Below are 27,021 nucleotides of genomic sequence, written 5' to 3'. Positions count from 1 at the left end.
AGGATTGTTTTTCTGTGTAAAGCATTTAGCCCTCAAAACCTTTTTCCTACTGCTAATTATGTTGTGCAGTAGTATGGCCTAAGTAAACTATGCTGACAGAACAGTCTGCTTGTTTAAAACAGCCTTAATTAGCTACTATTTTCCCTCCAAAAAGCCTATATTTTACTATCAACAGTAACTCTATAAGCCAAATGTATCAAATCAAGAATAAATGGCTAGTATTTGGCATTTAGAAGCTACACAGAAGAAAGCTTAAACCCACCGCAACCTTAAACAAGACACAGTGTCTTAGTTTGTGGGTCAGACAGAGGGCAAACCAGAGATAACAATATTGCACCTTTTGGCATTGACCAATACCAATATTAACCTGATAACCGACAGAACACACAAATCATACGTACATGTATTACTCATCTTGTACTGCTGGATGTTAGAAATAGCTTGAAAAATATTCCTTAAACATATCAATAATCATCATCAATAGGTATCAGAACTACTGACCCATGTATTATTAGCTTTAGGTTATATAAACTTTAAACCAAAGCAGACAGAAGCACAGTGTCTGTATCAGCTTTTTGGTATGGGAAACGACTGCTGATGGATTCTAATATTTGTTTTTAGTCGATAGCAATATGATTTCCAATATATTATCGGATAAGGACATCCCTAGGACAAACCTAAGTGTTGACTTCAGAGGTTCGGGGATCAATATATTGTAAACCTTTTTCTCTGTGTGTCCTCCACCTACATAATAGAGTTGATCTTAATTTGCAAAGTTTGCAGATCCCCGAGTTGATAATTCAGACCAGATTTATTAAAAACACACAAAAAACAGTAGATGCCCTAACAAGCTTATACTTAAACTAACCATTTTGTTTCTAAACCTCTTTGAAAATCAATTTTGTTAATTTCTATATCAACTTGCAAAGAGTAAGGTTGAACCAAAATGCTTCGAAGAGTCCCAACTGTTACACCAAAAGCATGATCATCAAAAATAAACAAACAAGACTTCTCTTTTTGCCTTATATTAGCAGTACTGATGCTAGAATATTACCAGGTGACCTACTGTTACAGCTGCAAATACAAATGCTCACACCAGGTAATTGAAGTAGAATTCTGAGGTCAATATACAAACAGAACAAGGCAACAGGTTGGGGAGGGGCATCACTACATTACTCAGAGGTTTACAGCATATAAACAAAGAAAACATTCCAGCACTTCCTCTGTAACCTTGAGCTTACATAAAAATAACTAGTACAGTAAAAAAAAAATTTATGGATGTGGTTGACTAAGTTTTATCCAATTTTAACATATTCAAGGAAAAACAAATTGTTTTTATAAGTTCCTGTACACTTACTAAGGCTATGGCTTTTTTTTTTTTTTTTTTTTAAACCTTGCATTACATTTCAATAATCTAGAGGTTACTGGTACAAGCAGATGAGCTATTTTGTCATCATGACATTCACTCCAATTTATGATGCACATTCAAAGTATGAGGGCTAGTGTTTTATTAACACGGATGTTGCTTGAACAATTACCATTTCTGCATCTAATAATCTCAACGGGGGATTTCCTGACCCAGATTTCAACCACACCCAACCCAGGCATGCTGTCTGGCACCCACCCTGCTGGCAGATTAACATCTGCTTCTTTGCTCGCAAAGTTGTACACATATTCTATAAGACGCTGCTAAAAGGCATCTGCTCAAGAGAAACAAGGGAGAGTGTGCATTGAGTGGTGTCAGACAAAAACATTTGATTCCATACAAGACTGTGTGTAGGAAGCAAGGCTTCAGATTGGCACAAAGTGGCAGCAGAGCAGCCTTTTGCAGAAGGATCTGGTATGAGTGCGCCAATCCTGCCTCACACAGCAGCACACCATGGGGAAGCTGAACATTTTTACGGTTGGATCCAATTAATTTCATCTCCACACACCACACATTTCAACATGCTAGGAGCGTTAAGGAGAGGAGGTGGAGGTTTCAATAGGGTGGAGGTGTGCAGTGAAGCAAGTGGGAATGCAAAATAAAGAGGAAGAGCAAAGGATGAGCCAAGGTTGGGGAATGTTAGAATTCCCCGTTTCTTGCAAGAGGTGAAGAAAATGCAATTATACATGCCCTCTCAGGCTTTTCAGGAAAGTGCGGTGTGTAGAAGTGAGAGGTTGGTGGTGGGGTTTGTGCCCGGCGGCAACCTGCTCTGCCATTTTCTATGCTAATAGACGCTTGTTCTGCATTATAACAGACATTTGGTGGCAACACTCAGAGCATGAAACAGGGGAGGCTGAGAGCACAGCGAATCTGTGGGTTGAGGAGGAGGAGGAAGAATATGTTGTCCTAAGTCTCTGGAGATGGCTGGAATAATGAAAAACTCTCTGCTGGGACTTCAAAGCAAGCGGATGGTCATTTCCTGTGGTGATGGCTGATACGGGCCTGCATGTTCAGGCAACTAGCACGCACGCACTTAGTCACACATTCCTGTTAGCAAAACCTCTGCCGGTGAACACCACTTGCTTTGATGGTACAGCTAGGCCAAAAGAGGAGGAGAAATAAGGCTTTCGGACACAGAATAAATTTTAACAGCCTTTGTGTGGCCCTGGCAGAATCATCCAAGTCTTTCAGCTGCTGCCTTGGGGTCAGTACTTATGCAATGTCAGTGTAATGTCAGAAAGAGCTTGACGTTTTACACTGCAAAGAATCATTTGTTGTGAAATGGCATTAAAAGACAAACATATTGTAAGCTTTTGTTAGTCCCTCTGCCAAACAACAGGTATTTTCTTGGCAAACAAAAAAGAAATTAATATCAAGGCATAATTCATCATGTTCATTAAGTTATTTTAATTCCAAAAATGTTGGCTCAGAATGGTTTGCCATAGCCCAAAGAACTGATGTTTAAATGTCTGAGATTTATTGGGCATTCAGAAAATTAATTATGTCCTTCTGGTAAAACTTTCAAGACTAATTCTTTTAGGCTGTCAAAGAAATAGTCTGAAGATTTGGCATTCGAAATTGTGGAATAGCAAAGAAATATGCAAGTTCCGCTTCTCATCAGTGCATTGAAAGAGATGGGGTCTGAATGGTAATCTACTGGTTATCTGTGTCAGGACAGAGGGCAGCTTGGTCAGTGTGCTGTGCACACAAACAGACCAGCAGCAGCCATTTCTGGCTTACCACATTTCTTATCGCATCATCTTGTTTCTTTATGAAACTCTGAATACCCTGCAGGCCTTTTCATGGTATATGCAGCGGGTGTGCAAGTTTCATCTAAAAACAAATTCATGCATGTCTTTTAGTCTGACATGCTGGTTAAAGTCTGTAAGAGCCTATCTTGTGTGGCTGAGTGAGAACAAAACACTAACATCTGGTCCTATTCAAAATGCCAGAAATTCTTCTGCTGCTTGGTTCACATTACTTCCTGAGCTTGCTTTCTGTTCAGGTCAACAGATAAACTATGCCCCTCCACACAATGCCTTGGCTTTTCAACATGTAATCGAGATGGCGTAATCTGACAAGTGATAGGGGTTTACACAAAGTTTACACTCAGTGTGGATGAGCCTTAAGCAGGAAGCTCTAAAGAAGCTGCTCTGATTAATGTCTAACCTACTGCAGGCCCTCCCCTACACTGTGTCAGGCAGGGGCAACTCTCAAAGGAAGGGCATGTTTAAGGGTTTGTCAGGACAAAAACCTTCACCCCTCCCTCTTATTCCCACTAAGGATATTCCCTCCAGCTGAAAGTTAGCGATGAAAAGCAGGGGTTAGTACGATCGAAATACAAAAGTCAGGGGACACAGAACCTTATGGGCATTAAGGGAATTAAAAAGAAAAACTCTGACTCTTTAAAAAAAAATAAGAGTCTGCTAGCTGTATAAACTCCCTGGATCAAGTCAATCAATTGATTACAACTATGCTTGGATAATTTCCAAATAACTGCAAGAGCTGAAAATCCACTACATCTTCAATGAAATGGCAAAATTGACAGCCTGATTTCAAATCAAAATCTTGACTACTTTTCTGCTGCCCATAATTGGTCGTGACTCGAATTTGGGACTAGTTGAACATCCAAACATTCAAATAGAGGAAAGCTACTTCAAGATAATGTCCAATGCAGTGTGCAGCATTACTTTAATCAGTTACAAGCAGTCAGAGTTGCTGATGAAAATATTCATACTTTAAACTTTCTCGCATAGTTTTTATTCATGGGAGTCTTTAAATGTAGGTTTTCCCCAACTATCCCAAATTCCCATAGCTGGAGTTTTATTCTCAGGTGGTACTTCTACATTTCCGACTGGTAACATAAAAAAAAAAAAAACATCTTCTCAATGGTAAAAATGATGCACCACTAGAGGATTAATGCAGTTCAGATGTTAAAAGCACTCCACTTAGAGACATTTTATAAAAGAATAAATGTTAAAACAACCAATATAATTCTTGCTAATATGAACTCAAAATGGGTACAGGCTGGTTGGCTATTAGGCTTCCACCAATCTGAGGATTTTATTACAATCATATATACTGATGGGGTCTAATTTTGATGGAAGGCAGAGCACAAACATTTCTATAAAAAAATAAAAAATACAAAAAGACTGCGGCAGGATGTTAGACAAGGGATTAATAAAGCAGATCAGGGACATTTGAAAATAAGAGGAAGTGCTGTTGAATGAATGAACAGATTCATAGGAATCCAGTGTAGTTTGCTTCATGGTCAAATATGTGACAGATGATGATTCAGACACAAATAACGGTTAGTGTGATTGATGGGAAGCAAAGGTTACCAAGCTGCTACCACTAGCTTTACCAAGTATCCTGTTACACATCCTATGATTTAACATGTCAAGTTCAGTAGAAATATTTTTTAATTAGGTGTAGAGAATCATGGAGAACGTCTAGAACATGCAGCGTCAATAGGAACTGATATTAAAAACAATTGCTTTAAGCTCTGCGTTGAAAACAAGAGGGGGCCCAAACAACAGCTTTGAAGATTTAGGTTCTCATCTTTAAACCACAGTAAGCAATTCGCTTTAGCATTTTGCTGTGTAAGCCACAGAAATCTTATTTTATTTTCAAAAGAGCTACACACTTCAGCTTGCTTTGTACACCAACCAGGCTATAATTCCCATACGTCACCCTTCCTTAACATTTCAGGACGCACTTGTTCCAATTCCCCCACCCTATTCTCTTATCTCCCATGTTTGACAGAGTGATGTCCTCAGCCAAAATCACCCTGTCTACTGCGTTTCCCCAGGAGATGGAGTGCCGGTGATGTAGACGATTCAATCAGGGGGAAGTGAAAGAGCAGATCACAGACAATACGCCACAGCCCCATTACCCCCAGTACTCGCTTACTGCTATGACGCTTAGTCCGGGCCCCTACCTAATGGGCCATAATATCATTTTACGCCATGTTCAGGCTCCTTATTCCAGATCTAAACATAACTGTGTCGCCAAGGCACAATAAAAACAGATATATTTCTTTATTACTCCTCACAAAGCATATCACCAGACCTGAGCACCCCTTCCAAGGAAACTAATATCTACAGGAAGCTGCTCTTTTCCATGGTTCATTTAGAGTAGATGCACTGTTCTTATTACTTTGAGCTGCACTTTGCTGCCCTCATACTCCCCATACTGTTCACTCAAACAATAATAGATGTTTAGTTATAATAAAATGAATACAATATCTTCACCATAAATAGCGTACTCAAAAAGGCATTTTCTCTGTCTCCCAATATATCTGGATGTCCATCATGCCTTAGGCAGAGAGTCACTACATGTTTAATTCAAAGCCACAGCTGGTTGTGAGTTTTGTGTCGCTGTATAGATTAAAACAGAGACATGATCAACCTTTGCTCACCTTTGTCTTTGCCTTCTATTCACCCAATAATAACATGCTGCACCCTTTAACGAGAGGTCATAGAGACTCATTACTTCGGTTGAATGCTGGAAAAGAATGAACAGTATTTGGAGTATATGACCATTCACTTCCTTGTTTCCCTCAATTAGATATGGGGATAACATCTGGTGACCAGAGTCTGACAGTTTTCCACTTGAGCATGGCTAAAAAGTTATCACCAAGGGTCACCTTTCACAATAAGGTAATGAAGATTACAGAAGCAAACTGTGAGATATGCAACCTAAATGAACTAAAGACATAAAAGTGAGAGACCTAGACTTTCAGCACATAACCAGAAAGCTGAAAGTCTCACATCAAATGTTCTCAGTCTCATTCTTTCAAAGTTTCAACCTCTTCATCAGGGAAATTTTTTGGCTTTGGAATGTGGAGAACCTTTTGAAAATTCCGGAGTTAAAATAGGTGTCGTCTCTTTTTAGCAAAGATTGGCAAATGCTTAAAGAAAGATTCTAAAGAAGAACATTGTCTTTCTGTGAAAATAAAACCAAATGTATGTCTAAAATGAAAACATGAAAGCATGATGTATCGCTGCTTTAGCTGCTTTTCAAGTAAAGATTGATTACCTACAGCAGACTGTGTAGCTATCACAGCCTCATCATCAAATGCATCGCTACATAAGCCTTACAGTGATTCACAAACACCACAGGTTTTCTGTTATGAAGTCGTAACTGTGTGAAGAAGACTTAGTGTAAGCCATTTTGTTTGTCACAGATTTGTTAAAAAACAAAGCTTGAGGAAGTAAAGAAGCTGCTAGCAGCTTTTAGAAGGAAGTCGGGTCTACATCTGCTATACAGTCAAACTGCTAGGAAAGAGTGAGACCTCACCAGATACTAGGAAGCTAAATATCCACCAGCAGAGCAGCATTGGTTTTATAAGTTGGGGAGATTGACTATTCCAGTTATGGAACATGCTGGATAAAGAAACGTTTTCAGTCTTTTGGAGGTAAAAGTAAAGGATCAATAATTCTACTGAGAATATAGGAAGAGAAAACAGCTACTATTACTATTTTATCTGCATACATATTGCCATATGTAAACATAATGTTCTAAAAATTATACAGAAAATGCATTTTACAATCAACTCTTACAACTTATCTTTGTTTTGACACAGTGACATCTTTATATGCATATTCAACTGCCTATACGAGTTGAGAGTAAATAACAGCAAAAACTAGGGGAAACTAACTGATGGTAGTATTTTTGATTATAGAAATTATGATAATCAACTATTAATAGATATTCTGAATGCTAGCTAAACAATAGTACCTGAAATAAATACTTTAACTTGATCCAAAACATTTCGGTGTTGGTCATTAAAATATCCAACTATGCAGGAAAAAAAAAATGTAAGAAAGAAACCTGGAACATCTAAAATACATTTTGCAAGTCAGTGCTTTACAAAAACTGTGATTGAAAATTATCTGTCCTAGGTAAAACAGAATCACAATTTAGAGAAGGGAAGTTATTATCCACAACAAGGAATACTGCCCTACCCAGGGAATGTGGCTCCATTATCCTGTACAGCTATATCTATGTCATTTACACTATGAGGGGTGTGTGTGTGTGTAGACAGAGGCAGGCGGGAAGGTTGGGGAATCTAATCTCTCACACTGAGGAGCGGAGACAGGCGGACAGATATGCTCCAAACCGAGGATAACCCCGGCAGTATACACGGATGAAATGATAGAATTACATGGGCATTAGAAAACCTGCTGAAATGGTTGATAATGCAGTTTATGGCTGGAGGTCACACGGGGGGGGGGGAGCCTTTTTCACTAATGAAAATATGAACAAGCTCTTCTCAATCATTGAGCAGAAAATTAAAGTACATGGTCTTCTGCTTTATTTGCAGCAATGAGTTGATGTTGCTCACTTGACAGATTCTTAAAGCAAATATTAAAAGATTTGTCTTTATCACAATTTTCTCCCTGAACCTTTACATAATGGCAACAGTAAATATAAGCCCTACCATCCTGGTTGAGGAGAGGATTATTGTTGTGTCAACAAACCCCCATAGATAATAGTAATTACTGCCCTTGCTGCTGTGCTATCAGACTGAGGCAACTTCACTAGCTGACAGCTTGGTCCTAATTACAGAGAACCACCAATTACGAGCTCCATTTCATTATTTATATTCCACAGAGCAACCAAATAAAAAGAGACTTCAGTTACTCCTACTACTCACATCTATGGCAGCTGCAGAGGAACCTTCAGAGACCCGAATCATTCTCTCAAAAGTTGTTTAACTAGTAACCCTGTGAAAAACAGGACTCATGGTGCACTCCATATGCAAAAAGTTGGGAATCAAGCCAATATGGAAGTGCTATGACTTTGTTTTTATCAGGAACAGGAAGTTATCCAACTACGTAGGAAGTGCATTGTCTTCAACAGTAGCAGTACAAATTTCAGTCTTTCAACAGCATGTGCTGTGCACAAACACTTAAACTAAACTGCATCTATTTTAAAGGTATCCTAAAATATATTATAAAAAAAATAAGGCACCAGCTTTATCGGTTAAGTTTATTCAACCAGACTGATTTTCACAGATGTTCCCCATCACCCACTCCTTCCAAGCTGTGTCCAGTGATGGCTGACAGGAGGGAAGAAAAAGGAGGGCTGAGGGCGGGGGTGTGAAATTCAGCTATTCCTGCTCCAGTGATTTCTGTGGAAACTTGGCAGATCATCGTGGAGATTTGTATGTCTGTGGATTTGACATCAAACTGTTTGAGAGGCTCGTCTGGAATCAGTCTTTCAACAAGCAATCCAGTCACTCTCCCTTCGCTGCTCAAGCCATGTTCCTATAATTCCTCTGGGCCACAGTTCCAAGCCTAACAAAAGCTGCAGATGTGGTGATTAACTCAAAGTATTTTATAGCTCTTACAATCCACTGAAAGACCGCAGCTATTACACCTGCAAAAAAAAAAAACATCTCTTTGTAAAAGATACCAAATAGGCAGAGCAAACAAAAAAGGCATCTGCATCAGCTATACAGACATCTCCAATAGCACACCTTGGTGATAAACAAAGAGTTGATCTCCATGATTCACTGCAGATTCAGTGATTCATAGAATAAGCTGAAACGGAAACTCACGCTCAGAAAGCTGTAAAGCATGCAGAGCTATCTCATCCCAAACAGATAACCGCTTGCAAAAACTGAAAAAGTAATTCTGAAAGGAATGCGCTGTAAAAACCCAAAGCTCTTAGCGTGTAGATGACAGCTGCACAGGGCAGGCCTTGTTTGCACGGCCTGGAGTGGAGCAGTATATGTGGCCTGGAGGCCGGATCTGCTCCAACTGTGCCCTGGCAAGGAAACGCTCAGCCCGGTCTGACTCGACAGCTTGGATATTCGCAGGAGGCAATGGAAAACTGGAACGCTGCAGAACCATGTTGGAGGTGGAGGAGCTTGCAGGAGGAGGGCCAGGGGCCTGTGATGAGTCAGGAACAAGGTGGTTTATATTATTTTGGTACCACAAGGACATGACATTTGCAGAGTCTGATGAGCAAGACTAAGCGAGACTGAGTGAAGGTGGTCCCGTTTCAGTTTTAGCCCAAGGCTACAAAGCCTAAGATGTAGCACATGTCTGGAGGACATATTGGAATTTCTAACCAACTCTTAACATTTATTAGGTATCTATATAAGCTGTAGCATTCAAAAACTTGTTGGAGATTTAGCTTATTCAATTATCATTGGAGATAAAAATAAACAGTTTTGGTTTTCCTCCTATGAGCTAAATCCTAAGTATGAAAGTCACTGATACCATGGGAATAATATCCTTTGGAGGAAAACAAACAATGAATTCCAGTCATTTAGCATATCAAATGTATGTATGAATATCCCCATGTGTAAAAGAAGAGAAAGGTTAACTTTTAATAATTTGAAATAAGGATTTTTTTCATCATTAAAACTCTAAAGATATGTGGAGGTTTTCCAAAGTTTAATGATATAAAGAATAATTTTAAAAGGAGATGCACAGAGAAATCAGTTGCTAACCAGAACCAGCCTATTTTCAGCTTGACCTGCTCTAACCGTTGACCGGAAAATTAAAAATCTTATCTTCTACCGATCAGTGAAGACACCACAAAACACTTTTTGGTGTGGCTGCTATTACTGACTAAAGACTCAACGCTTTGCAGCGGTTGTTTCATTGTGTTTTTTTTTTGTTTTTTTTTCAATCAAACATTTCATTAAAATAAAAGCAAAGGAGGAGAGAAAAGCTACATAAAGGGAAACCGTTTTGCAGGACATGCTGGGACATGTCTGCGGTATGTTCAGCACATAGAAAAGGAGTATAAAATAGAGGTGCTTTTGTCTGATCCATTCAAACTTTAAACCTTTGTCTGGTAGAAAACAAGCCGGCAGCCTTTTGTGATACACTGTGTTTAGACGAGGCTCCACTTTCTCAAAGGAATAAACACAGACTGCTGCTTTAGCAATGCCTGCCACACTAACAGGGCTTCTTGCAAACCACAGTTTAAAAAGTCAACTGCATAATCATTAAGCACTTGTGTTAATACAGTTAAACCCTGTGTTCCAGTGACTGCACTCTCAAACACACAGACACATCTGCTTGTAAAATAAATGAGGAAGGATAAATACAATTTCTATTACTCCAATTTTGAAAGAGAAAGCGGAATCGGCTAAAGTCGGTAATAAACATGTAACAGATGAACAAAAACTGATGATCAGCAAGTCAGACACAAATTGGAAGTTTTTTAAAACTATATTAATCCATCCCCAGGCCTGATTACCATTTAAAATACAGCATGAAGAAAAAAAAACAACTTAAAATCTTAAATCCTGATTTCTAGAATTTGCAACACTCTGTTGCACAGGCATGTAAAATACAGAGGGTTCCACCCTCTCACTAGAAAAAAAATATTCTTTTGATTTTTCACATGCTAATTTGTTCATTCCCCATGTAGCTCTTTGCTCTGGGGTAGGGCCAAATGCAAAGCCTCCTGGGAAGAATGATTGACACTTCCTAAGCCTCATGGATAGCAAAAAGCATGTCATTACCATGACATTTACACCATCTTCTGGGACATGAGATGAAGAGTGTAAACAACAAAAGGGATAAACAGCGAAAGCTCCATAAATAAGGAGTATTAATGTTTAATGGCATGTATTTTGGGTCACACGTGTAGTTTAAATATTTCATTCTGGCTGTGCTCACTTAATAGAACTGGGATGGAGAGATGCCTGTGCTCTGCTACCTGGGGTAGCTAAGATTTGAAATTATCAACATTTTATTTATCTGTAACAGCAGAGGGCTGGCTGGTGGGCACAGAGGACTGCAGGAAATTTGATGGAAAGTGGAGCACAACGGTAATGACCAAACCAAACAGCTGATAATGAGAAAGATGCATGGGGGGGGAAAAGCCGTAATCTGTCAAGCAAGGCAGAGATGAGTAAGAGGCATCCAGAGAAATCAGGGACTCCTCAAACGTTTGATGGCTTAGGGACTTCAGGAACACCACAGAAACAGCTTCCGAAAAAAAGTTATAAATATCTGGCAAGCATTAATACATCATTCATAATTCTGTTGTGATGTTCTTCACCTTAATTTGTCTCTTTGACTAGGTGAGCAGTGTAGTGTTTCTCCCCTTCAATTAAACCCGTAAAAGAAAAAGTTTTAACAGCGCTCTCTATAAAACCAATCTAGCAGCAGTTAATTACTGAGGATCTTCAGTTAATGAGCATCAGAGCAGATTTAATTACTCATATTCCTTAATAAACAACTAGAGATCTTAATAGCATGCAAATAAAGTTTTACCAGCATGGACTGAGAACTTTTATAACATCCCCCAACTTTTACAAGGTTTGCCTTATAATTGGGCCATTGTTTTCTGAGAGAGTGCTGACCAATTATTGCCCAGCATTGTTCCACAGCTATAAGTGAAAGAAACATACAAAAAAAGTCATAGTATTTCATAGTTTGGCACTGCTAGTAAATCTCCCAGGTGAGGTAGGCAACTATCTGCTGGGTATAAGAACTACTTCCTCAGTGACCCCTTTTTTGAATCCTTTTGTTTCCCACAGAGGTGTGTGAAAACTGATAAAAAATACAAGTAAAATTAAAACTGCTAAGTAAAAAATTAGGCAATTACTTGGTTTCTGCACATTTCAAGGCAAAATACCATAATTTTTCAACAATTTTGGAAAATATTTTTGGACAGATAGACCAACCAAAGCTAAAGGTTAAATAGTTAAACACAATCACCAAGCTGTACAGCAATGATGCACAGTTTTTTCTTTGATAAATTTTTAGTAGGGAGGATTGAAAATAAAATCTAGAAGTACAATATTTTTTCTATCCACTTTTCCTTCTTGATCCTTGTCCAGACCTGGAAAACACCCATTTTAAATACCGTACATGTTCTTACTGCATAGGAGTTCTGTAATTATACCACCTCCACACCATTAGCTCACCATCCTGCTGTTTACTCATAGCAGTTTGATACAATGGGGCCTGGCTTGGGAGCGATTCACCCATCAGGAGCTGAACTGCTTTTGTTCCTCCCACCTTGGCTAGTGCCCAATGGGTGACCATAAAAAATTACTCAAATCCAACTGTGTTTAGTGAGGAGAGATAGTGCGAATGAGAGAAAGTGAGAAAATAGGGGGGCTACAGGTGGGAGTCTAACAAGTCTAGCAGCAAAAACACAGCTTCAAAGAAAAAGAATACAAATTGAGAAAGATTTGACAAATATTCCAAAATAAAGTCTGATGGGCAGAGCTTGTGATCCAGAAAATAGCTGGACCCAGAGGATTCTTCTCTACTCAATAAAAGCACAAAAATTGAGGAAAGTAGACCAAGTAAATGAGAGGATAAGTGAAAATAAAATGACCTTGGGTGCTACTCACTAGAGGGAGGCCGACAGGAGAGCGGCGAGCGTCTTGGCTGCTGGAGTGGAACAGAGAAGGGTGCAGCAGCGGCTGCACAGTGGGTGCTCACTGGACACTTCAATCACAGGTAGCCGTAGCCCCAGGCGAACTTGGCCAATTAGCCACACAGCGCCGCTGACCCCCAGCTTCATTAAGGGCTCGGGCTCTGGAGGGAAGAAAGAGGGGAAGATTAGAAGGTGAGAGAGGAGACTGTCAGTACTGTTGAAGGTTTGAGAAAACGCATGCACACCTTTACACAGACACATATGCTTAGTTAGGAACTGAAGGTTATAGATAAACACAATCAAGTGTGGGAAAGCACTCAACTCCACATGTATGCAGTGCCCAATTCAACCCCAAATCCCTGAGGGTTTAGACCTGTAGCAAAGGTGGTGGAGGTGAGAGAGTTAGAGCTGCAGAGGCCAGAGGGCAACGCCTCCACAGCTCCCCCAACACAGCTGCAGTGACAGCAACAGGTGTGGTGGCCGGCAGACATGCAATTATCAAGCTGAGATTCTGCTCTTTGAGACAGAGACAACAGCAGATCAGAGGGAAGATTAGAGCTACAGGGAGAGAAGAGAGAGGAAAGATAGGAGGAGACAGAAACAAGAGGGAAGAGAGGAGGATGTATTACTACAAGTCCTCAGAGGATGGAAGGGAAAAAAAAATATTCATTTATGCTCTTTTGATCGCAAATTCTTCAGAAACGACTTAAAAAAAATGCAGATCAAACGCCGACCTACTCTGAATCAGAAGTTTAGTTTAACTCATCAGCATGAACGTGATTTAGATTGGACTTTTCAAGATGTCTATGATTTATTTTCTCACGCTGCTATGATAAAAAAAAAAATTAAACATTTAAAAACCGAACTGGGTGAATGATTTTTGGGAAATCCATTTGGCTGAGATTCTTATGAGACAAAGGTAAAGCTCATTGTGTTGGTTCCCTGAATCAGCTTTTAAGCACAGACCATAGAATCTCATGTACAGCTGTATCTGAACATAATCTCGGTCATCTTCGATCATCTGTTTGTCGATTTCAGGTGTTTCCAAATGACCACTACTTATCCACTTTTGAGCAATTTATTAGTACCAGTGAAAGTAAACGACAGAGTAACTATTAAGATCTTATGATGAACAACCCAACATGATTGCTATCTCACCTTTGTTTCCCTTGTATGGCCATTAAACCTTTTTCTTTAAGGCATTGGACTCATTCATGAGAGTATGTGGGAAGTTTTAGTTGAGGAGTCTCCTAGTCCTTCCTAATCCCAAGTTCAAATGTGCAAAAATCCAATCATCAAAAGTGGTTTCAGGCTAGAATGGGGGGATCTAACTTTAAGCTTCAAGAATGTCCCAAAACTCAACTGCACTAAAAATGGATAAACTAAGCTAAAAGCTTACTCCCAAGACACAAACCACACAAATGTGCTTAATCAATTCTGATTAAAAGAGTGGTCACATATGCAGGCAGATTTGTGTCTGTCATGGGATAAAGATAAAAAAGTGAGTAATTTCTATACTAAATATTGGGAGGATACTAGAGGGGATACTTATTCAAATAGTGTTCAGTGTGCATATATGTATTAGAGCTTTTATATGCAAATTCAATCCCACATAGATTTTCTAAAAAATATGGTCTACAATTTCGACTCATTAATCTTTTGCAAATGACTGAACTTGTATAATTTCTCCACACCCAAAACATTTGAAACTAAAGAATAAGTAGGGATGTGTGATATCTCAGCACTTAAATCGATATAGTCTCATGTTGATCATTTTCTAATGGTCATGTGGTACATGATCAGGGATGTGACAGTGGCAGCTATGCAAAGCAGAACTGGCGGATGTGGAATAAAAGCAAAGAAGCAATGTCAAAATGTCAATGACAAGAACGATATACACCTTATTTTAACAAGAACAAATTTACTCAGATGGATGAGCTGTAGAAACGTATACAAATCTGCACTACACCCTTTAAAAAGCCAAACTATCTTGTCTCGTTTCAGAGAAGGTGGAGCAGTTTGTGGTTATTTAGGACAGGCAAGGCTCAGCCACAGTACAGCACAGAAATTGTTTTCTGCTTTACAAAAGCATAAATCCACATAGTACCTCTGGAAAACCTATAGCAACCTAACAGGAGCTGTGGGATTGGGAGAGTTTCATATATGTGCTCCCTCAGATCACAAGGCTCGACCTAAAGGGTGTGCTGTCAGAATAACAATGGCTACTGTCAGAAGGTCTGTATGCTCGGGTGGAGGAGATATCAGACCTTTATTTAAAACAAGTCAAAGATAAAAGATCAATGGCCCAATTCAGAGCAATAACTGGAGGGAAAAGTTCAAAAACATAGCGGGAGATTATGAGGGGGAGATGTATGAGCAGATGAGGTGGGTGTGTGGAAAGAGAGCGAACGAGGAGGGATCTAGCTCATCTGGGTGCTAGTGGCTTATTGATCGGAGAAGACACACAGCTCCAAGCCATTCATCACAGGCCATTCTCAGGTCCTTAGATAAGTCCTGTGATAGTGCCTGCTGCTGAGCAGCTGCAACTGGCCACATCCATTATCGTTCAAACGAAGCCCACTAGCCTGGGAATAGCCACGGAAAGGGCTGCTGGGTGACATGGCAGAAGGAAAGCTGGATTAAAATAGAAAAGAAGCCTGTGGTTAAGGGCCTGTAGCTGAAGTAAATGTGTACAAAGGCAGGAGCTGCTGTTGAAGGGCCGGAGTTTGATGAAAAAATGTGCCCCGACAGCCACAAAAGAAATGAAAAACTGTTTGCACCAGCAGGAGGGGAGAATATTTGATAGCCCTATTGTTTCCATTTCTTGGCCAAGCTGTATTAGCAAAGCTGTTTTATAGCAGATAGTACACACACCATCAGAGCGACAGGCAGCTCTGAAAACCGCTGAGTGGTTCTGTATGTATGACTGACTGAGAGTGTGTATGTGTATGAAGAGAATTCCCTAACTGGGCAGGTGGGGATCAGCCATAATGAGCCATGCAGGGAAGGAAGGCAGAAAGAGAGGGCAAAAAAAAAACGACAGGAGGAGTGATGGCGACAGGCTCAGAGCCAGAGACAAGGCCCCAAAAGAGCAATTACAGGAGCTCCGGAGAAGGTGTGGGCCTGGTCCCAAGGCATGGTTTCAAACAGCACAAAGCCCTGCCAGACATGGACACACAAGCAAACACACACAGACACATGTACACAGGGTTCATACACAGTTTTCATGTCAAAATCCCAGTTTTCCAGACTGAAATCTCTGTCAGTCTGTTTTAGTCATTTTCTAAAGAATAAATTCAGAAGTTTACTATGTCCAAGTTTACCATTTTAACAGAGGTCAGACATTAAATATTAGACCTGAGAAAAAAAAACTAAACTGGCTGGTTGGACTGATAGGTGGGTAGATGGAAAAGAAGGTTAGACAGACAGCCCATTTCGACAGTGGGATTAGCGTAAAAAGTCTTAAAACACTAACATTTTTCCATGCCGTTTCCCCATATCAACATATTTCTACCAAATTCTAAAGTACAGCTTTGTATTTACTATTGTATTATAGCAGCCCTAGGAGCAATAAACAGAAATTAAAGAAAAAAGTAAAAATATAGAAAGAAAACAGAAGGAAGTATTTTAATGCAAACATCAGCATGCTAGACCCCCTAGATGTTTGCCGTGGTACATTCTGTACCTTTCAAAAAACACTGCAAAAACACGACGGGCTGAAACTAAAGCCCAAACTCCAAGGTTCCTGTCAGCGTGCAGAAAACCGGCAGGCGCTGAACAACAGTGAAAGGTCTGGACAGCCTCTCACCATGGAGCCCATCACAAACAAGAGTCTGAAACAGTTACTGAAGGCAACTATTTCTTGGCCTTCTCCACTCCACCACCTCCACCATCACTTTAAGGAGACGACAAGATGGGGAGAACAGACATAAATGATGAGAGAAAGGACAGAAGATATGCAAACAGATATGCGGGGGAGGGGGAAATTAAATTAAAAGAAAAGTTCTTGCGCACCGGTATGGACCATTGATTTCCTATTCTCTTGGAAAGATTTAATGAGCTTAAATAGGAGCCTGGTTTGACACTGCCACAATGACTCTGAGAAAGCTCCCTGTGAGAGGAAATCGTTCGGTGGCTGTGACGGCTACCGACGAGAGGGGAGGGAGGGAGATAAGATGCAGGGAGGGAGGGAATGTTTTCGTGCCAAAGTAGGAGACATGAGGAAGACAGATGTTGGATTATACTTGGGAAATTGTCCATGGCTAGCTTTACTTGTCTAGTTCCCAATGAGCAGGGGGGTTGGATGAGGGATGAAAGGGATTAAAGAAAGAGAGGCAGATGCTGAAAGGTGGTCTACATTCAACTGAGCTGCCAAGTTATGTAGGTGCTTACTCACAACAGGCGCTCATTATAACCCAACCATCTCCACACTGATTGACAGTTGCTGCTCGACTGCAGCGCTTCACCTCATTACTCCCTGGATGACCTCCCTATGAGCCATTCAACAGATGCAATTGCTTAGCAGCCATCTTGTTTTTCTACCCTTCCCTCTCACTATTATCCCTCTATAGGCAGGAGAACTGTTGTGACTTCCGAGAGCAGAGTCCTCAGGCGCTTCACTGCGCTCTGCCGCTGATGAGGGGCCCACTGGGAATCATCAGTAGCCGGTTTATGAAGCTGTCTGGCAGAGTGAATGCACTTAGCATCCCACCACCTTTTGCAGGCAATCATAGTAATGGAAAAGAGACTCAGGCATGGCTGTGCACTGGTACCAGTGGGATGAGAGCTTCTCCATACCAACTCTTGGATGTCTTGATGTGTTCAATGTTTTCTTTAATTCCAAACCTAAATTGAGAGCTGTTTTACCCTGAAGATGTACTTGCTCTAGATAACAAATATGGAAACATCACAGATGGAAAGTAATTGGGTCACTGTGTTATGATACACAGTGCATTGCAAAAGTATTTATCTTAAGATTAAATAACACAGATTTATTAAATACCGACTAGAGTAGTCCTGGAGGTAATTTGGATGATTTTATCAGGGAGAATAAGAGTAAAAAGGAGCTCAATATATAGACTTTTATTTTAAAAATAAATAAATAAGGCACCTTTCAGCTCCAGAGTTGTGCTCTACCTTGTATTTACCCATCACACAAACCCTAAATAAAATACGTTTAAGTTTGTATTTGCAACATGCAAATCTAAAAACCTTCAAAAGAAATATAAAATTTTTAAGGCATGGTAGGTTTGTGCAAAGCTACCAGTGCTGTAATTTTAAATAAATATCTGCTTGGTATAAATATGACTAATAAAACCTTGATACACGAGTACATTTCAGACAAGTTTTTGAGAAATGACGATGAAAAGCCTAATTTCAGCAAAGTTAAGCAATAAAATTTGAGTTGGCAATTACAAAACATTGATTTATAGCAAAATTGTTGAGAGTAATTTGATGCTGCCTACATTCAGATTTAATGTTGCAAGATTTGCAGAGCTTGCATGTGCAGCCATGCATAAAGAAAGTGCTTCGCCATACTTTACAAAGATTTAGATTGATTGTATACAAATGTGTGTCTATTGGGTACAAAAACAGATATTGAGTCAAGTAATAAATTATTGTTTAGATCTCCAATTATATAAAAACATGTATCAGATGTTAAGCAGATCTAAATAAATACAGCCTTTTGCTATAGCCTGCATTTCTAGTTGGAATCCAAATCCATTTCCCTTGAATAAAAATCCAGTGGACCAAATTGCAATGAAAAGTCACATAATTAATAAAAATCAACTTGTGATTGAATTCATCTCAGTCAGCCTTTCATAGCTGCTCAAATACTTGCTAGGTCTGTTCAAGATTTATGTGGAAACCACATCATGAGGATGAAGGAATATGGCAGACAGGTCAGAGTTGGGTTACAAAACGAAATTCAGAGCTTTTTATATCTTTATACAGGGCCGGTTCTAGCCCTGTGGCACGACTTGAAGATTATTGTTCACAAATGTTCTCCATTAAAAATGACTGATTTTAAGGTGGGGTATAAAGGAGAGTGGGGGAATTTTGAGTCTCTATGAGCGAAAAGCTGGTCTAAACATCAATTTAAAGGCTACTGTAGCATAACAGGACCCTAGTGGAGATTACTCTTTATAGATAGTTTTAAATTTGTTTCAAAACATCATGCATCATATTTTATCCCTTACATATTACAATGTATCTATAAACTCCAACAAAACATTTCAAGCTTTGAAGATAGTTAAAAATCTGATCAAGAAATCTTCTGCAAAAAGCTATATTTTAGAAACCTGTGAAATACACGTTTTCTGATTAATATGCACTTAAAAAAAGAAAACAAAGTGTGTCATGTCAAGAGTGGAAAAAAAGAGGTCATCAGTGTCTGACCCCCTCTCTTTATTTCACTACAGACTTTTTGCCTAAGAGCTGGTAACACAGATGTTCTTCCCCAATGACCTGGTGTTTGTCCAGACGGATGCATAGTAGGCAGTACAGCAGTGGCTGTGGGTGTTGTACACAACTTGCAGCAGTGCTGAGGCCATGTTTCACTGGGCATTCGTGTGTGACTTGCAGCAAATGTTATGCTGAGAGACTACTTATTTCTAAAGAAAATGCATCTTGAGCTGAAACAATCATGTGATCCTCTAGTGATTAATTATAGCAAGGGAAAAAAAAAACAGCTTGTATGAGAGTTCCCCATTTACTTCTAAAGAACTGGAGCAGAGGCACACAGGCGCGTACGCCCACACAAACTGGAAATGGCCAACAGGAGCAATAACAACTCAGAAAAGACATGTTTTAGCATTTCAGTCTGCTCTGCCACTTCAAATATCGAGATTCCAAATTTTTGAGCCAGCAAGAGAAAAAAAATGAAGCGCTTGTGCTTTCAGTAGGATTCATGGATTTCAATTTATGGTGGACACTATACCCCTAACCAGATCATTTATACTAGTCTCTCGCTCACTCTCTCTATATCATATATATATAGTGACTGTGGATAGAAATCATTATTGAAGCAGCAAGCTATATTTCATAATTGCACCACCACGCTTGTGTCCTCTCAGTAAAATTGGCACTCCAGAATATATTCCCTCTCTTTAGTTCTGTCTTGTCTGGCAGAGAGGGTGATTTTGACAGGCCGACTGTCTCTGCTCATGCAATAACCACCCTCCATTTGTATCTGAGGAGGGTGCATTAACTGGACAGCGTAATCAGCCCGCACAGGAAAAGCAGCGAGCCTCACCAACGGACTGCTTTTTACCACTCTAGGCTATAACAGCTCGCCATTAGGCCACAATTAGTGCTGCTCATTTGGGAGAAAGTAGCCCCTCCAAAGCCCCCAGGACTGCAGAGCGGATGGAAGAAGCAAGACTTTCGTCCTGGTCTATTGTTGAGATAAACATCCAAGAGAGATAATCTGATTTGTTCACATTCTTGAGGGTGAATGCAGGGAGATTTTAAGGTAAAAGCATCAGACAGTACCACGGGACATTGCTTCAATCCAATTTTAGAGTATTGACAAAGACTGTGCAACAAACCTCTAATCAGCAGATAAATCAGAGTAAATATTCAATCCTAAGGTAACAAACATTTAAAAGTGCTGCTTTTTATCCCCCAAAGACATACACTTCCCAATGTCAGGCGAAAAGTTAAAAGTAAACAGCCCTGTAGTAAAAGTGAACTATGTGTGATTGTATCCATCCAGACAAGCATGCAGTTGCACGTTCCAGCAAAACCTAAGTTTAGCACACAAACATGCTCCCTTTCCCAGGGGGTTCGAAACAATAAAGTGAAAATACACGTCCCCCTGGTCATTTGTGGCATGCTGGCAGTGGGCAGACACAGATAAGAGTTTGGATCGGTGGCGGCTGACACGCTGTGATTATCTGTGGCTGCTGGAATTGACCGTCCATCAATCCAGACGAACAAGAGAACTGAGGCTGGGCGATTTGATTGTTATCTGAGGCAAGATTTTTATGATTTACTGACCCGAGAAAAAAAAAACAAAAAAAAAGATTCAGTCGCTTTTCAGATACTTTGGTGTAAGCATATATCTACAAATACACAGACACTGAAATCATACAGAATCTAAATATACTAATGATGTGACTTCTTAGAGATTTTCTTTTGTAGTATGTGTGCCAAAATTTTCAGATTTTTATTTGTAAAATCTTGCAAATGTATAATTTTCCTTCTGCTTGGTGTCCATTACATAACATTTTCCAAAATATACTGAAGTTAATTGCTGTACAGGAATGGGACCAAATGTAAAAAGAGTCAAGGCTTGTGAGTACTTATGCAAGATACAGAGTAAATCAAACTCTGCTGTCTTAGAGGGCCATTTGGATTGAGTAGATTCCCGCATCAACTTCTTCCAAACTCTGAGAAAGTACCACCTGACTTTCAAGGGCTCCCTCTCAAGTTCCAATCTGCCTTCTTGGCTTTCTTTGTCTCACCTCATGCTGCACATTCTGGACCTGAAAGCAGATCCACAGAGTAGAGAGAACCACAGGAGAGATGGAGAAAGGGATGAATGGATGGAGGAAAGAGGAAGATAAAGACGAAGGTTGTCAAGAAGCACATTCTTTCTGCTGGGTGCCATCTGGAAGTGGAAAGGTAGATAAACAATGACGTGAACTGCATTCCATCTCCTCTCTAAAGCGTGAACAGACACAGTCGCCACAATGCTCGAGCGCCGCAGCCAATGATCCCGTGCCGTGTGCCAAGCATTGTCAGGGATTGGGTCTTATCAATCGTTGGCCAGATCCTGAGCAGAAGCATGAGGCAAACAAAGGGAAGGGGAGAGAACAAAAATGGAGGAGTGCTGCAGCCGACAATGAGAAACACAAATGAGAAGCTGGCTGGGAGCCACCCGTCCAAGCGGCCTGGACCGGCTCCATTTAATCTGGTCAAGTCTGTCCCAAAAATCAAAGGACTCTGCTCCCTGGTGAGCTGAATTAGACGGACAACTTCAACCCAAGAATGAGACAATGTGGGGTTATACAACTTTATGTAAAATGTGCACAATATTACAACTGGGATACTCTGCAATAGTTAAAAACAAAACAAATGAAAAAAAAAAGTTCTAATCTGCATTTTCTCAACAGACATGAAGAATTTGAAGTCAAACTGAGGTATACCTCAGCTTCTGCCCAGTTCCTCACATCTCTAAGAGGGGGCTCAGGTATCATAAAAATTAAGATAGTGGCAGACATTTTTTTTTCATTCCATTTTGGGAGACAACAAATGTTACTACTGTAACATGTATGGCAAGTACAGTATAAGCAAGGACTGGTTGTCATTGAAGCACAATTACATTTTTGAAAATGTTAAACTTTTCTATTTTTTTTTTCTATCATTTAATTAAAAATTTTTCTATCATTGCAAATGTTCTCTGATATAGTACTGAGAATTTAAAAATGCAGCGCCGCCCCTCTCCCACCTGTTGCTGTGGACTGTAGCAAAATTAATGAAAGACGCCAGTGACACCCATCAAAGGTTTAAACAAAGCTTCCATTACTTGTAAACCTTTGATCTGGCAGCATTTTACTTTGCATCCACTTAGGCCAGTGTTAGCATCTGTCTTGAAGTTTGGTTTTGGTGCTACATAAAATGGCTGTTTAATTATTTTTAGGAAGTCCAGTGTGTATATCATTATTTATAGTTCAATATCTAAGACCACAGTGAACCTTTGACAATAATATTTTACTCTGACTGGATTCTTTTAAACTGAGTTGTGAAACCTTTTTTTCCCCCTTCAAAGATTGCCAAATCACATCTTATACCCAATATTTGGGGTCATCTTATAAGCTGGATTCATATTTACACCCTTGGTTTGGAGATATATGTGATTTTATGTCAGCAAGACTAAGGGTGTGTGTTGCTATTCCGATTTCAATACCAAAAATGATGCCATGTTCTATATTTTGATTAGATCTTTTGTGTGTTGATACAGTGATATTGCAGGATTCTGACTTTTGCTGATCCTTTTCTGAGAATCTCATTCGGGTCTCTGCCTTCTTCTGTAGTAACAGCCTGCAGGGATGTAATTCTGTTCTGACTGCGGCTCCAGGGACCACATGTCCTTAGTGTACCAAGCTAAACTAGATTTTAACAAAAAATATAGGTAAAAGTACTAAGAGAGAAGGACAAAACGAAGAGATTTCGACAGATATCCCTCAGGCAGCAAGAGAAGCTGCACCTGTGTGCCCTTCATCTCTGCTCAGTTTAGTTTCCATCTCCTCAGACTCTCAGCAGCAATAGCCGGTTCAGCGGTGTTGCACGCTGGCAAAACAACAGGAGGGAGGGATCAGGTGGCTGGAGCACGCAGACGACAGAAGACCTGGGAGGGGAGCTGACAAATGAGTCCCGTCAGGTAAAATTCACAGATGTGAAAGGATGGGAGGGGAGGAGGAGACAAGAGATGGGCCTTTGAGGGGAGAGGGGAGCTTATGCCAGCTTACGTCGGTTCATCAACTTATGTTCCCAAACCTGATTACATTTTTTCCAAATCACCTTTTTCCGTTGACATAGAGACCATTGAGTGCCGTTTACTTATTAAAAACAGATTGATAAAAATAACATTTTTCTCTCCTTCACTGTGACTACAATCTGCAGCAATCATGACTCGGGAAGAACCCAAGAAAAACTCCAAAGCCTTTGATAATTGGGTCAGACAAATAATGCAATAATAGAGTGGCTGTTGAAATGGGAAAAATGGGGAGAAAAGAGGGATGGCCAAAATAAGCACAGCATAGATTAACTTTGTTTCAACTTGCACCAAGGAGTGAAATCGGGAACCTCTTTGGCAGCAGATTTGAGAAAATGAAAAGAGAATGATAACTTTAAAGTGATTTTACCAAATGAACACAAACCCCCTCTGCTGGATTCAGACCTTGATAAATGCATACTGTCTAGGCTGTTATTAAACACAAGAGAGACTGGTGGGTGCTTGTGCCAGCCAAAACTAATTAAAGCCAAGCAGATGCGTCTGGACACTGCACACTCACTATGAAGTTACACACTTGTTCCCTTGTATGCATGCTTGCACACATACACACAAAAGCAGCCTTTAGATGGGCTGTTAACCCCGTCCACAAAATAATCACTGCAACCTAATGAGACATCACCCAGGTAACTAGACTGGGAGAAGAGAAATCAACAGGATATCTGCTTCTGTTTCCAACGTTGCAGTATTTAACTTCAAAAACTTTTTGCAATGCCTTTTTCCTGATCACTTAATAGCCCGCTAAAACCAGCAAACATTTTTTATTTGCCACCTTCCCTGCTGCTGGTAATGATGAGTTAGAGCTAACAGCAACCGATTAATCTTTCAAGGTGCACATTTTGTTGCTTTTATGAGAGCGTCACAAGCAGTGTGACACTTAAGCCTACAATACAAGGCTAGTGATGCTTTCATCAACCTCCTCTTTCCCTTTCCTACTTTCCTGCATCATACTTTGTGAGCAAACACCTGGGCCCTTTTTTTTTGCAAAAGCAATGATTATACCAGCCTACAGGGATGAGAGCTGAACTCCAAATTGCTGATGGAGGCCCCCCTAGCAGAGTCAAAGCTGGAGATGAGAATGCACAGGGGATACATTTTTAGAAGGTTGCATGGTGGAAAGAGATGGTGCTTTTAGGTGATGCACACAAACAAGAACAAAAATGAAGAGCATAGAAAATGAAAGGCTCTGTGTTTTATCTTCATTTAGCCTGTGTGTCACATGCCGCCATAATTCAAAACTATGTAGAGTCACACCAACCAGAGGCTCTCTTGGTTTCATAAGATGCAAAAGCAGAGGAGTAAAAAACAACCCACTTGGTGCAGGCCCAGTTATGGATAAAAAAGGACGTGTGCCTTCAAAACTAGGCTAATGCTCTTCTCAACAAAAGGCTCAGGATGCATTACAACCAAACAGACATGTCTACAGCTGGAGAGGGAAGGGGGATTATGACCTGGATCCGAGAAGCATGGACAGGGTAGGAAACAAGTGGCAACACATGACAGTACAGATAACTGTGACGTACCAAGACTTTGCAGGTACTGGCTGCATGAAGCCGTCCACTTTGTACGTGCTCTTGATCTCAATAGCAGCTCAGAGTCAAAGGAAATGAGGAGGGAAGACCAATGCAGCAGGAGAAACAATCTTAATGCAACCGAGCTTGTTTGTGAAGTGAAAAATTCAGTGTGGCTTCCTCAAAGGGCTTTGCTAAAACCTGTCCGTCGCAAAATATTAGAGTGTTAGCAAAGTCAGGTGCTAGCCATCCACTGTGGAGTGTGAGGGTTAGAGTTTATCCTCAGAATGTCTCCACTGCTGCAGAATGCTGTTTCCTTGACAAGTCTCCCAGCTGTCAGAGCCTAGGCCCTGAAGCAAAACCTACGACCGTGCTGTGGGTAAGAATGCAGGATAAAGTTGGATAAGAGCCAGAAATCATTAGCAAGCAATGTGTCCAACACAACAGGCAGAGCATGGCATTTTCAAAAGCATAAAAGAGCCCAAAGTGTGCGGCGGTGAGCAGTGCTAGGCAGCTGTTTCATTCAGGTCTTCTGATAACAACCCTCCTGTCCAGACTGGCTAATGCAATAGAGCGTAAATACAAATCATTTCTTTGATGGTCCATACTGAGCTAAGCAAAAACTAGTAAACTTGCACACACCCGCTCATTTCTGAGCTGATCAAACCTCTTGTGGATGAATGTGTGGAAGGAATCTCAATGCAAGAGTCTGCATTTAGATTAATGTGCATCCTCAGAAAAGAGCTTATGATAGTATGGCTAATAAGAGGAACACTTCAGTTATCAGAAAGAGCCAGCAGTATGAAAAGACAAAGATCTAGCTAATGGCCTTGGCTGTATCATTAACCACACAGGCCTTTGCAGATACAGGATCACACAGCATCTTAAGCGACAGGGTTGAAGCAACACTTTCATTCTTCACTAGATAACATCCCAATAATGCCTTAAATCGAATTAGTTTTTGCATTTAACTCCCTTTGCGAATAAAAAACACTATTGGAACATCAATTATGACTGTGCATTAAGATTTTCGTAAGTGAATGCTCCATCCATATTCAAATATAAAGATGATTTTTTTTTTAAAGGAGATTAGTGAAGATAATATCAGTTATTTTTCTCGTACCTGTAGCCAACAGATGTTGCAGCACTGTGCATTTATAGAAAAACTAAGAAATCCTCTGAGCAGACACCTGACAACACTTCAGATTTTGATACATGTTTTACTTGACTTTATATTCGTAGGGTATAATTCCAAATATATAAATAAATTTTAATTAAATTAATAAAATTTATAAAAAGCCAATTTATTCGATTTCAAAGCACTTTACAGAGACAATTTAATAAAATCATATACACAAATTTTAAAATGTTATTATTTCTAGGCAAACACTGTTAATGTCGCAACACAAAATTATACCACATGGGGTTGCTGGCTGCAACAGTAGGCTTTCTTATTTATTATCTACGTAAACTAAGCTTTAATTACTTTTTTTTTTTTTTTTTAAAGCTGCCAATCCAAAGTCTAATTATTATATCTGATGTGCAGGCATAATGAATCATTTAAAAAGCACTTACCCCACAGCTGGAAGATATCAAAATACATCATATCATCTAAGAAAAAAAACTGTTTTAAAACTAATATGTCAACATCTAACAATGTAGAGAGGGGAATAACTAAATTTCTAACACTTTGGGACATCAGGGAAGCAAAGAGAAAGCCATTATCCTCAACCACATAAAAGATGCAGCAGTGGTGAATTGTCCCAGGGGAGAATGGTCAACCAAGATTACTCCAATACCATCAACATCATCAGCATCAACGATTCATTAGTGAGGTTACAAAACAACCCAGAAAAACATCTTAAGCTCTGCTGACCTCACTTTCTTCAGTCAAGGTTACAATAAGAGAGACTGAGCTAAATAGCCCCTATGTGACGGTTCAAACGCCAGAACCACTGCTGACCAAAATAAATGTAAAAGGTCCATCTCACATTTACCAAAAATGTATTTTAATAATACTTAAGACTAATCTGGAAAATATTCCGATGACTGATGTGGCAACTAGGATTTGGACCTCATACCACTTGGCTAATGTGATGATAACTGCCTGCTTTACCTTCTCAATATCTGGGTGACTTACCATGATGGAATAATACATGTTGGTATCTGTATGTAAATACTATTTCAGGAGAAGGTCT

General features: G+C 39.9%; 1 protein-coding gene across 1 annotated transcript in view; it reads right to left on the bottom strand.

The window, feature by feature from the left end:
• The window catches only part of plxnb2b (plexin b2b), a 183,112-nt gene that overhangs the window by 136,599 nt on the left and 19,492 nt on the right, over positions 1 to 27,021 (bottom strand). The window contains 1 exon segment of the mRNA XM_038280425.1: positions 12,768 to 12,954. The gene's annotated coding sequence lies outside the window, so the exon portion shown is untranslated.

Source organism: Cyprinodon tularosa, unplaced genomic scaffold, assembly GCF_016077235.1.
Source record: "Cyprinodon tularosa strain WSP-4 unplaced genomic scaffold, ASM1607723v1 ctg16, whole genome shotgun sequence".
NCBI classification, from domain to species: Eukaryota; Metazoa; Chordata; class Actinopteri; order Cyprinodontiformes; family Cyprinodontidae; genus Cyprinodon; species Cyprinodon tularosa.
The sequence above is the reverse complement of the archived record's forward strand: the minus strand, read 5'-3'. Positions and strand labels throughout refer to the sequence as shown.